Source organism: Empidonax traillii, unplaced genomic scaffold, assembly GCF_003031625.1.
Source record: "Empidonax traillii isolate 1590-97213 ecotype Southwest subspecies unplaced genomic scaffold, ASM303162v1 scaffold1300:size135431, whole genome shotgun sequence".
NCBI lineage: Eukaryota > Metazoa > Chordata > Aves > Passeriformes > Tyrannidae > Empidonax > Empidonax traillii.
In genome coordinates this window covers 93981-106381 of record NW_020956493.1, presented here as the reverse complement: position 1 = coordinate 106381, position 12401 = coordinate 93981, and the positions used below count along the sequence as shown (strand labels likewise).

General features: G+C 45.8%; 1 protein-coding gene across 1 annotated transcript in view; it reads left to right on the top strand.

Moving 5' to 3' along the window:
- Positions 1 to 462: 462 nt before the first annotated feature.
- The window catches only part of LOC114069585 (t-SNARE domain-containing protein 1-like), a 71859-nt gene continuing 59920 nt past the window's right edge, over positions 463 to 12401 (top strand). Inside the window, exon 1 of the mRNA XM_027906478.1 lies at positions 463 to 538. The gene's annotated coding sequence lies outside the window, so the exon portion shown is untranslated. The remainder of the gene's footprint in view (positions 539 to 12401) is intronic.

The window sequence follows — 12401 nt, the reverse complement described above, 5'->3', positions numbered from 1 at the left end:
TGTTTTTTAAAGGCAGATTTTCTCTCCTGTGCAGGGTTTGCCAGTCAGCTGGTTTGCTTTGGCTCCTTCAGGGCTTGGAGTCCTTCTCTCATGAGTCACGCGCTGAAGCGGAGCCGCTTTTCCTCCTTGATATTTGCACTTGGTTCCCTTTGGTGCCATCATGTGCTACAGGAGCTTATCAGCAGGAAGGAGGTAGTCCTACAATGTGAACAAAGCCGGGAAATGAGCTGAAATAGGGCTTTTGATGGTCTCTGGCTCGTAGCTGATTGGGGGCTGTGGCAGAGCAGGCCTGACCCGTACAGCTTTGTCAGCGTGAGGGTGGGTGGATGCACCCCAAAAATTTTTGTCTTCAAGGTGAAAGAAAGATGGGAAGGGGATGAGTTGAGCTCTCCCCAGGCTGCCTCATGCCGTGATCTGTCTCTGCTTTGAGAGTGGAGCTGGTCTGGAGAAGAGAAGCTCCTTTGACAGCACATATTTACACATCCAGATGCTCCGTGCACTCTGTCTTGTCATCCTTGCCTGTGAGCCTTCAAACGAGGTGAAATCTCTTTTCTCCTGCTATGCTAATCCTGCGCTTGCCTGCCCTACTCTGCTGCAGGCAGGAGTTGTGCCAGGAGGCTCCACTCTATCATGGAGAGCCTCCCCCTCCCTGGCAGATGAGGGTGGTTTTTAGTCGTGTTTTCCTAGGATTTGGGCAAATTTGTGGCTGTGTTTTTCTGCTGCATCCCTCTGGTGAATGTCTGTGGTCAAAAACATCTCAATTGCTTGTTCCTTAGTCCACACTGCTTAATTTTCATCCTGTTGCCTTGTTACGAACAATGCCAGCAATTCCTTGCCTGCCTGTGATTTTGCTCCCACTGTGGATCATCCCTTGCTTTAGAAACCTTTTTTTTTTTTCTTTTTCTATTTTTTACATTCTTTTTTTGGTGTTGTTGTTTTATTTGAGGAGGGGAGAAGTTGAAATGCTGCCAGTCCAGGTGCCCACCCTTCCTCCTGCCTCAGGGAGATTTTGTGTTGTGTTTTAAAAACACAGGCAGAAAGTCCTCCCGTGAACAGCAGATTGATGGGGTGTTTAAGAACCACTTGAAAGAATTAAGGGATCAACGACGTTCTCCATCGGTGAGGGGTCTTGGCAAAAGTGAATGAGTTGGAAAATTGACAATGGTTGTTTTTCCTCAAACATGCCCGGTGGCCCAGTGCAGGTTCAACAGAGGGATTTTTAGCAAATTCACTGTATTCTGGCAGGAAAATCATCTCCCAGCCACTGCTGACTCTGAGCTTGGAGTCCTGGTAGGTGGCCACAGAACCCAATGCAGTCCTGAGGATCTTTCTGCATTTCCTCATTGTTGGAGCACGTGGATTTTTTTTTTTTTTTTTTTTTTTTTTGCCACGTGGTTTTTCCCTTCATCTCCCAGCGTGGCCATTGTTCAGAAATCTTTTGTAGTCTTGTGTGAGGAGATAAAGGTGGAGTAACTGCAGAAGCACAATGGGCAGAGCAAGGGATAGAAATGTCAGAAGGGCTTCTGTCAGCAGAGGCTACAAGCTGACTCTCCTCACCTCCTCACGAGCTAAAGGGTTGGTATGAAGAAGAAAAAGCAATGGCAACTTGTTTGGATTGCAGTATTCCTAACAGGTTTTGCGTGGGTGTATAAATACATGTGAGCACAGTGGTTTCTTGACCTTTCTTTGAGGTTATTCTTGGGGGAAGGCGAGGACATTGAGGTGCTGGAGCGTGTCCAGAGCAGGGCAGTAAAGCTGGTGAAGGGTCTGGAGGGTCTGTGAGGAGCAGCTGAGGGAGCTGGGGGGGCTCAGCCTGGAGAAAAGGAGGCTCAGGGGGGACCTTCTCACTCCCTACAACTCCCTGAAATGAGGTTGTAGTCAGGTAGGGGTTGGTCTTTTCTCCCAGGACACTTCTGCAACAGGACAAGAGGAAACAGGCTCAAGCTGCACCAGAGGAGGTTGAAGTGGGAAGAATTTCTTCACTGAAAGGCCTTGGAAAGGGCTACCCAGGGAGGTTTGAATTCCCCATCCCTGGAGGTGTTCAAGGAAAGACTGGACGTGGCATTCAGTGCTCTGGGCTGTGGTTGCATAGTAGTTGTCTCCATGCCCATGTTCCAGTTAGTCACTGCTTGGGATGATTGTGTTGACTGTTTTCTCCTCTCGGTATCCGTGAAATACTTGGAGATATCTCTAGTTCTCACCTCGATTGTGTGGGTTTGTGGCTCCCTCTTTCTATTTTCCATTGTGGCCTTGGCAGTGCTCAGTTAACAGTTGCACTCAATGATCTTAGAGATCTTTCCCAATTTGATTGACTCTGTGATTCTGTCTTTTCCAAGGTGTCCTTTGCTTCCATGGCACCGTGGGGGTGTCCCAAGCCACCCTTTGTCTGATGTCCACGTTCACTGGCATTTGATTTTTTTAAAAACATGTTTCGTTTTACCTTCCTGGGTGTTGACCTCTGACTGGAAAGAAACTTGAAAACTGCTGCACAGCACCTCACGGGTTTTCTTTCAGTTCCCAGTTAAAAAAATAACCCAAAAACCAAAACCAAACACCAAAAACCAAACCAAAGCCAAAAAAAACCCCAAACAAAACCCAAAACAACCCAAAAATCTCAGAACCCCCCCAATGAAACAAAACAATTATAAGAGAACACCAAGCAGAACACACAGCCCTTCCTTCCATCTTTTTCTCTCTTGGACATTAGGCTTTGGAGACCACTGTCCATCATATGGCCAATGTGATAGTATTTTAATTCCCTCCTCTCCACAGTCTCCACATTTAGGATGAGAGGACGTGCTACTGGAGGATATTAGGAAAAATTTCTTCACTGAAAGGGTGGTCAGGCAGTGGAACAGTGAAAGTGGTGGAATTACCACCCCTGGAAGTGTTCAGAAGGTGTGTGGATGTGGCACTTGGGGATTTGGTAGCTGGGGACAGAGGGGTGTTGGGTTAATGGTTGGACTCAATGACCTTAGAAGTTTTTTCCAGCCTTAATGGTTCCATGATTCTGTGACCTGTTGGCTTGATTTACCCTGTGCTTGACTGACTTCCATCATCTCCCACGGTCATGGTAGGAAGCCTGAAACGGAGATACCAAGTTGTTTTCTGTTCCTTGGCAAATCACTACCAAATGTAGAAGCAGGCTCCTTATTTCCCACCGTGTGCCGTGTCTTCACCACAGCATATCGCATTTATCCTTTTGCAAGGTTTATTTAAAACGTGGTGCAGATCAGACCTTAGGCTGATGTGTATTCTCATTGTGAGCACTGAATAGCGACATTCCTACTCTGGGAAGTGGTGCATAGGAAAGGAGCCATGTTTGGTTACAGTGGAGCGAGATCTTGGGATTTAATAATCTATTCCTTTATTAATTCACCATTTTGCCCTGCATCTTCTGCCCCCACAGCATTTCAGCTCTGTCTGTCAAGGTGTGGGTTCAAAATCTGTCGCCGTCCTCAGATTCATTTTTCATTATTCCGTTGAAATCCAATATAAATTTATAAATGCCATTTCTCATTTTGTTGAGCTGACCTGGTGTGTTGCGGTTGGTCTTTGTCCATTCGTGCGTGTACGTCTTTTATAATTAATAAGTTTACTCGAATGTCAGAGTAGCAAACTAGACACCAGTTCCCTCTGTCCCGAGTTCCTCCTCCCTGGTTTTTCTTGCAGCAAATAGATATTAATATTCATCTTTTGTAAGCAGTGAAAAGGCAGATGAAACCTGGATTCTGAACTGACTGGAAATTTAATTTTGCTGTTCACTGAAATATGTAATACTCCTGTGTTTGTCGAGCATATGGATAGATTAAGACTGTTCTACATGCAAGGTTCACAAAAAGCAGACAAGAGGGCACAAAACAGCAAATAGAAGGTGGCAATGCAGGTAAAAAATAGAAAGAAAACCCTGGGTGGGCTAGAAGCAACACAGTTTTGGGGCATTTGTACTCAGGCAGTTCAGGGTTGGAAGCTGCCTGGATCATCTGGACATCATCTAGATCATCATCTCCTGCAGGAGCCAGAAGAAATGTTGTTCAACCATGATATCGATGTCAGTTTAAAAAATAGGAAGGGTGACATCACATCTTGATCAAGATGAGCTAACAGTGACCTGGCATCTAAGTCATCCAAGCACTGCCACCCCTTCAGTCTGGAGCAGTGGGAAATGTGACATCCAGCTCGGTGGCCGCAGACTCCAAAGCAACTTTGGTCTCCCAAAGACTGTCTCCTTCTTTTTCTCTTGATCTAAATTCCTCGGTATCAGGGAAGCCTGATTGCTTTTCCAGGTGTAAAGACATTTGGGTCCTGAGGGCTGACCTTGTTTGCACAATCACTCCGTCATTTGTCACGCTCGGCTGCTGCTCTGGGGCACCAGACTGTTTCAGTGTGTGCTGCCTCGTGCTTTGAAGATGGAAGGCATCCATCTTTCCGTGGCATCTGTGATCCTTTTTGCTGGAAAACTTTTTTTCCAAAGGGTAGTTTTGCTCTCAGAAGTTTATACAGCTTAAATGGGGTGTGTGTGGGGGGGGAGGGTCTATGAATCTGAGGCTCCCAAGCTGAACAGAATCCATCCAACCCTTCTTCTTGGCACTTGCCTGAGGCCAACGTGGCCTCAGGAGCAGGATTTGCAGGATTGCAGGATTTGAAGGCTGCTTTCTGTTCTCTTGTGAGGAGATATGCAGTCAGGTTGATGTGGAAGGAGAGCCTGTGTCTTGAAGTGGCAGCTGGAACCGACATGAAAGGAGCACAGCCAGCTTCCAGATTGCTTTCCTTACCTCTGTTCTCTGTGTCTGGAATTTGTGTAGTGGGAAATGGATACAGAGGGCTTGCAGGCATCCATTCCTTCCCACCTCTGGTGCTTGTGGTTTCCTACTCCTCTCCGTTGCATGTCAGCCCATCTGATCTGAAGTCCTCTGACATCAGTAGGAGGCCTTAGGTGGAGACATTGTGAGCTTGGTGGGGGTGGAGGTGCCTTTTTGATGGGCAGGAAAGGGTCTGGTGTGCCTGGTGGGTGCTGCTGGCTGCAAATCTTGGGGACGACTGGCTGATGAAAGGAAGGGTGAGGTAGAAACTCTTCCTGTTGGCTTTGCACAGCGTTGCTGAGCTGGTTGAAAAATGAGATTAGGCAAAGGCTGCAATCAGATTTGCTGAGAGCAGCCAGAGCTCTCAGTGTCATCGCAATTAGGGGCACAGTGAACCCACTGTCTCTGTTTGTGTCTCCATGTGTATCTCCATAAAATGTCATGGATCTCTTATCTCGTTGTCTCTGACCTCTCAGCTTATTCTGATAGTATCCAGTGCTCTGCTCCTGGAGACATCTCCAGTGGGAGGAGGGGAGACAGGAGCAGGTTCAGGGTGCTGAGTCAGGTTGTTTACAGTCCCAAGTGATGTCACGCCAGTCCAGCGCTACAGAAACGTCTCTAGAAGCTTCTGGAAGACTATTCAGTTTGTACAAGGTCTGATTATAGATAGAATGCCCCGGGGTTTTGTTGTTGTTGTTTTTTTCGTTGGTCGTATTTTGTGTCTCGTCAAGCCAGGCTAGACAGTGAGGTCCTCGGGCTGTGGGGACAGGGATGATTTCATTCTCCAAGGACTTTCCATCAGTTTTGAAACTTAATTGGGAAGCAAAGTGGGAGGAAGCAGCTGTATTGCTGCACCCCCAGTGCTGCTCCATGCAGGGCATCACTCCTGGACCACTCCCCTGCCAGTCATTTCTTCAGCTCCTTGCGCTGCTTTCCTCACCTTGCCTGCCCAGAGCCACCCCAGAACATGATGTTAATATTACAAAACATCTCAAAAGATCCAGGAGGGAATAAATTGCCTCAAAGCAGAGACTGAAAAAGGAGAAAGTCACCCCCTCCAGCTATTCTGACTGACCTCTGGCAGCCCTGTTATGAGGCACTTGGGGATTTGGGCAATTACACCAATCTGGTGTTAAAATCACTGAGTTAAAAAAAAAACAAAAAAACAAAAAACAAAACAAAAGTGATTCAACAGCAGAGCTTGCTCATGAATTCAGGCTCTCTGAGAAACAGGCAGGAGGCCTTTTTTCCAGGTGAACAGCATAAAGGTTTATCGAGTTTTGGTTTTAATAATTGAGAAAAACCCAGAGCAGATAAGCTAAAAATCAGCATGTCTGTGACACGAGGGACAGAGTCAACTCTGGGAGCAGAAGGCTTTGCCAATATGACCTTTTCTTTCATGCCCTCAAAAGACTTTCATATTAACCAAGTCCTGGTTGAAGATGTCCCTGCTCATTGCAGGGGGTGTGTGTTAGTTGACCTTTAAAGGTGCCTCCCAACCCAAACTTTTCTATGATCTGTTGTACTCTGCCAACAGGAGGGATCTGTATCTGTCTATCCATTTTTTTATCCATTTTATCCATATCTTGATTTCATCCATGAAATTGGGGCAGCTGTATGGAAAGCAAGACAATGCTGAGTGTTCTCCCTTGTGGTTCATGTGTAAACAAGACTCCTAATGAGAAATGAAAGGAGGAGGTCAATCTGTTTAGTTCATCTGAGAGAAGGTTAAGAGGCAAAAAGAGGCATCAAACAGCAAAGCTGAAGAGTTAGGAGAAGACACAGCTCTCCTAACAGAGTGGCTGGGGCTGATCCTTCATTAAGTGGAGCCTCAGAGAGGCTCTTGTGGAAAGAGGTGACCTGGTCTGAGAAGAGGCTGCAGGTGTTGGTGGGTAATGATGATTTATGTGAAATCATCTGCTCTTTCATTATGAAGAAGGTTGGGCTGGTTGGTAGAAGGATTTTATCTGGGTGAAAAGCCTCAGAAAAATCTATCTCAAGTTGTTTATCCAGAAGTGGAAGTGTCACCATCATTAGTCATTTCTGAGTGAGTCCAGAGGGAGGCCACAAAGATGATCTGAGAGCTGGAGCATCTCTGCTCTGGAGACAGGCTGAGAGAGCTGGGGTTGTTCATCCTGGTGAAGAGAAGGGTCCAGGGAGACCTCAGAGCTCTTTCCAGTGCCTAAAGGGGCTCCAAGAGAGCTGAAGAAGGACTTTGGACAAGGGATGGAGTGACAGGACAAAGGCTTCACACTGACAGAGGGCAGGTCAGTGAAGGTGTTAAACAGGACTGGACCCAGTATTGACTCCAAGCAGTGTTGGCCAGTCTGATCACCTCCAGGTGTAAAGAGACCTTTCTGCTTTTTTACTTTTCCCAGCGATGCTCTGTCCTTCCTTCCTCTTAGGCTCTCCCAGTGTCTCAGTTCATCCTCCCAGTTTTGGTTTAGAGCTATTCCCATGTCCTGTCCAACAGGAATGAAAAGAATGTTTCCCACCTGTCTGTTTTCATCAGCCTTGCACAGATTTGAAGGCTCAAGTTTTCCCATCAGTCTTCTGTAGGAAAAGCAACCCCTTTTACTCAATCTCTCCTATCAGGTTACATTCTCTTGACCTGTTGTCATTCTCCAAGTTCCCTCTAGACTCTCTCCAACCTCTGACAAAGTCTTTGCTGGGACTTGTTGCCCACAGCTGAGGATTCTGCAGTGTAGGGTCAAGCAAAAGGTTTGATTTCCACGTCCAAAAGATTGTAATCCTGTTAATACATCCCCTGATGATGCCTGCCACTTTTACAGGAAATATCACTGCAGATTCCCATTCAACCTGAAGTCCAGGGCATCCTTCCATCCTCCTCTGCAGCACTGGCCAGCAGTTCCCCATCCTCTGTTGGTGCTGCTACTGAATTCAGGCCCCTGCAGTTGAGCTGAATTATGCAGTGTCTTATTTTCTCTGTTGGACATCACCTGTGGTTTCATAGGATTGTTCTGAAGGCTGGAGCTGTCCTGTAACCTCCCTGTCTGGTGTCATATGTGTGTGTAACGAGACTCATCCCATTTCCATCACCACTGCTCAAAATACAACTGGAGGGAGCAGAGTGGCCACAGTTTTAATGGCTTTGAACTGAAAGGGAGCAGGTTTAGATTAGTTGTCAGTAAATAGTCAGAGTAATTGTCCCTCAGTCAGCCAAGAAGGCCATGGATGGCTCTCAGGTTGCTTCAGGTAAAATCATAGAACCCCAGAGGTGGGAAAGAACCTCAGGAGTTTCTCTTGTCCAACACCACTCCTCAGAGCAGGGGCACCTGGAGCAGATTACCCAGGCCTGTGTTCAGTCAGGGTTTGAGTAAGGATGGGGACTCCACAACCTCTCTGTTTAGCCTGTGCTGATGTTTGACCACACTCACTGTCAAAAAAACCCATAAAAAACCACAAAACAAGCATGAAAGCCACTCCAAATCCCCCCAAAAATCACCTTTTTTTTTTTTTTTGGTAGTTTTTCAAGTGGAATTTCCCATATTTTCAATCCATTGACTCTTGTCCTGTCCCTGAGCCCCACCAAGAAGAGTCTGACTCCATCATATTTGCTGCTTTCCATCAGATATTTAGACACCTTAATACCACCCCCCTACACACACACATCCTTCTCTTCTCCAGACTGAACAGTCCCAGCTCCCTCAGCCTCTCTTCATAAACCAGATGTTCCCATCCCTCAATCATCTTCATGGCCCTTCACTGGATTTGCTCCAATATGTCCATGTCTGTCCTCCTTTTCCACTTCTTTCCAGTGTGCTCATGTCTCTCTCAGCCCAACTCAGCCTTTAAAACTTCTGACTTGTCTGAAGTGCTTGTTGTGGTTTAACTCCAACTGGGAACTTAAGCAGCACAAATGCACTTTCTCACCTCCCCTGCCAGGATGGTGGAAGAGAACTGGAAGGGTAAAAGTGAGAAAGCTCATGTGTTGACACAGGAACAGTGTAATAATTTTAATAATAATAATAATAATAATAATAATAATAATAATAATAATAATAATAATAATAATAATAATAATAATAATAATAATAATAATAATTTCTTCCATGCTGAAACTTCACCTGTCATTCCTACCACTACTAATTCTGCCCACCTGAGTGGCTCTAAATGGAGACTGGTGGGTGTAGGAGAACTCTTAAATGGTTTCTCCTGCTTGGTTTTACTTGCCAGTTTCCTTCCCAATCCAAGAAACATGGACCAACCCTTTCCTTGAAATGCTACATCTTATTATAATTAGGGCATGATTGACTTTCACAGAATATAGAAAGCAAAAAGTAGTTGCATGTTGTTAAAATACAAATTCATGCCTCTGGTAGGATGGATGTTTTTTTAGTTTGGCTTGAATGTGGTTGTTCCTTCATTTTGTATTTTATGTGATGAGGATAAAATTGTGATAAAATCTTTTTTTCTTCTTTTTTTCCCTCTTTTCTTTTTTCTTTTTTTTTTTCCCCCTGTGTTTAGTACGTTAGGAAATGCTTGTTCCAATTTGTACGAACTGCCTTCACAGTAAATTGGACAAGTGTCCCTGAGGAGCAGTAGACAAAAGCCCTGGGAAGTGCCATGGGGATGGGGAGGGAAATGCTTTTATTGCCAATCAAATTAAAGGCATTTAGATCTGCTCTTAAATTTCCCTGTAAATATATTACTGTGGGGTAAGAATGCAACTCCAGAGCTGTGTGAATAAAGGATATTTCAATGACTTAGTAGGATGGGGTGGGAGGTGGCTGTTGCTAAAAAGGTTGGTTAAGCTGAAACAAAATATTTCATTTTCAATTCTATTTTTCCTCCATTACGAGGAGAAAAAGATTTAAAATGGAAACATGCTCTGGAAAGGAGAAATCAACACGAAACATTTGGAGTGTTCCGAAAGCCCTCCCTCTCCCTCCCCTCCCCTTCCCACTCTGTTGGGGAAAAAAATAGACACATTCACTGTTTGCCAAAGCAACTCTTGCCCAGTTGTAATCAAGTCATTTTACAACATGGTGCAGACTTTCACTCCGTGTTTGTTGTTGTGTCCTGGGGAAGTTGTGGCAGTAAATGCTTCCACTTGCTTGTCTCTGAAGAGAAAGGGTGGGTGAGGATCAACCTTTGTACAGAGGCTGTTTTCAGACTCTTTGATTGCCCCACATCCCTGCTTACAGGGGATTTATTCTGTAGGCACGATGGGAGGTAAAAATAAAAAGATAATTCCTTTTCCCTGCCCAAAAACTTTCTTTTGACTGTCTTCCATGTGCCCATATTTTCCCAGGTAAGAGTGTTGCTGGGTCTTGGGTTGGTTTTTGTGGTGACACCTGGGAGAGGTGAGGTTTGTTCCCAGTCTGCTGCAGTCACCACTCCTCAGGTGAATTTTCCACAGTTTCTTGGGGTGTTTTGTGGTAACCATGAAGAATTTGCATCGTGACATCATAGAATCATGGAATGGTTTGAGTTTGGGGGGATCTTAAAGACTCTCTAGTTCCACCTCCTTGCCCTGGGCAGGAACACCTTCCACTATCCCAGGTTGCTCCAAGTCCTGTCCATCCTGGCCTTGGACATTTCCAGGGATGAGGCAGCCACAATTTCTCTGGGATAACTGTGCCAGTGACTCATCACCCTGTGAATTCAGAATTTCTTCCAAAAAGCTGATCTGAGCCCTCCTCTCTGTCAGTGTAAAGCCACCACCCTTTGTCCTGTCATTCCATGCCCTGCTGAAAAGTTCCTCTCCACGTCTCTTGCAGACCCTCTTTAGGTACTGCAAGTTGCTCTAAGGTCTCCCAGGAGAGACAAAAACTGCAGAGTGTATTTCCACAGAGCCTAAAGTTTTACAGTTTCACGGGGTTGGCATGACAATTGTTGTGTTGCTGATTGTCCTGCAAACCCGTGGTTTACAAGTTTGCTGTTTGGTTCCTCTTGTTGGCCCCATTTTCTGTCTCCTGAGTGCACACACACAAATACACTCCTCCTCCTCCTCTTCCTCTCCTCTCTGGCTGCTTGGGCTCTCACAGGTTTGGTTTCCATAAGTTTGGACCGCAGGCTGTTTCCCTGAAATGAGGGATTTATGGCCTGGGGGCACCTGCAAGCCTCAGATGCCAATTATATGAGTACCTGGTACACCGAGGCCGGGAGGGGAAGCTGCACTCTGGATTTTCTCCACTTTTTATGGCTCTGGCTCCCAACCCTTGCTGTCTCAGGGCAGTTGCACTTTCATCCTCTTTCATGTGCCTTGCCCAATTAAGGCAGGATGGTGAGTGATTCCTTTTAGTCCAAGAGTTTCCCTGTCTGGCGAATCTCAGCAGTAATTTTTTTTTTTTTGGTTAGTTTTGAAACTCTGAAAGAAAAAAAGGAGAAGGGAGTACAACAGGTGCCTGAGGCCACTGGACTGTTCTCAGCACAGTGCAGAACTGGGAATTTCTGATGCTCTGCTTTCCCTGGAGAACAAACCAAAGGAATGCTTGCAAGTACACGGCTCTGCCAGTGCATCCCAAAAGAGGCTTTAGCCTTTTCCTGAGGTATTTATCAATCCACACATCAGAGCATCGTGCCACATGTGTCACAGAAACTGGAGGGCACAAAAAAAGGATCAGAGAGGTGGAGCACATCTGCTGTGGAGACAGGCTGGGAGAGCTGAGGTTGTTCAGCCTGGAGAAGAGAAGGCTCCTGGGAGACCTTATTGTGGCCTTTCAATACTTAAATGGGACTTATAGGAAAAAATGGGAACAGACTTTTCAGCAGGGCCTGTAGTGGGTAATGCTTTTAAGCTAAAAGAGAGTAGACATGGCGTAGATATAATGAGGAATTTTTTTCTTATGGTGAGGGTGGTGAAACACTGACACAGGTTGCCCAGAGAGGTGGTAGATTCCACATGCCTGGAAATGTTTAAGGCCATGTTGGATGGGGCTCTGAGCAACCTGATCTAGTGGAAGGTGCCCCTGTCCTTGGCAGTAGGATTGGATGATGTGACCTTGAAATGTCCCCACCAATCTAAACCACTCTGTGATTCTGCCACGGCACTAAAGGTGCTGCAGTGGTTGTAGGAGAGGGTGGTTTGTTGGCTGAGTTAGTTTGCTTGTCCTTCAGTCAAAAAATGGCATTTATATGTCAGAGCAACCCCCTGCATGAAGGGCAGGTGGTATTCCCAGTCACCTCACACCAATGTGTCCTCTCCTTTGGACTCTCCCAGAAGGCCACACTGTCTTTTACCTTTTTTTTGGTGGTATTCACACCTGTTTGATTTGGTTTGATTTGGGGTTTTTTTTCATAGCCTTCGTGTGAGAAAGCAGTAGCTGGGTTTGGTCCTGTAGCGCTTTCCATCATCATCTCCATGCCTTAGACTTGAGCTACTCTTCCCATCAAAGTCTTGGGACACCGTTGATTTGCTGGAGGCTTTCTGTGGCCGTGGTGAAACCCTGTGGATGGGAAGGTGGGAAGGGGGCATGGAGGAATCTTTCTCTGACAGTGCTACATTGATTTCATCCTGCTGCCGCTACCTTAGTCCTTGTAGTTTTTTAAATTTTAATTTATTTTTTTTTAACCAGCAAGGAAAAATAACTCTAGCTCCGGTATTTTTACTGGAAGCCCAGGAGCTTATGATAT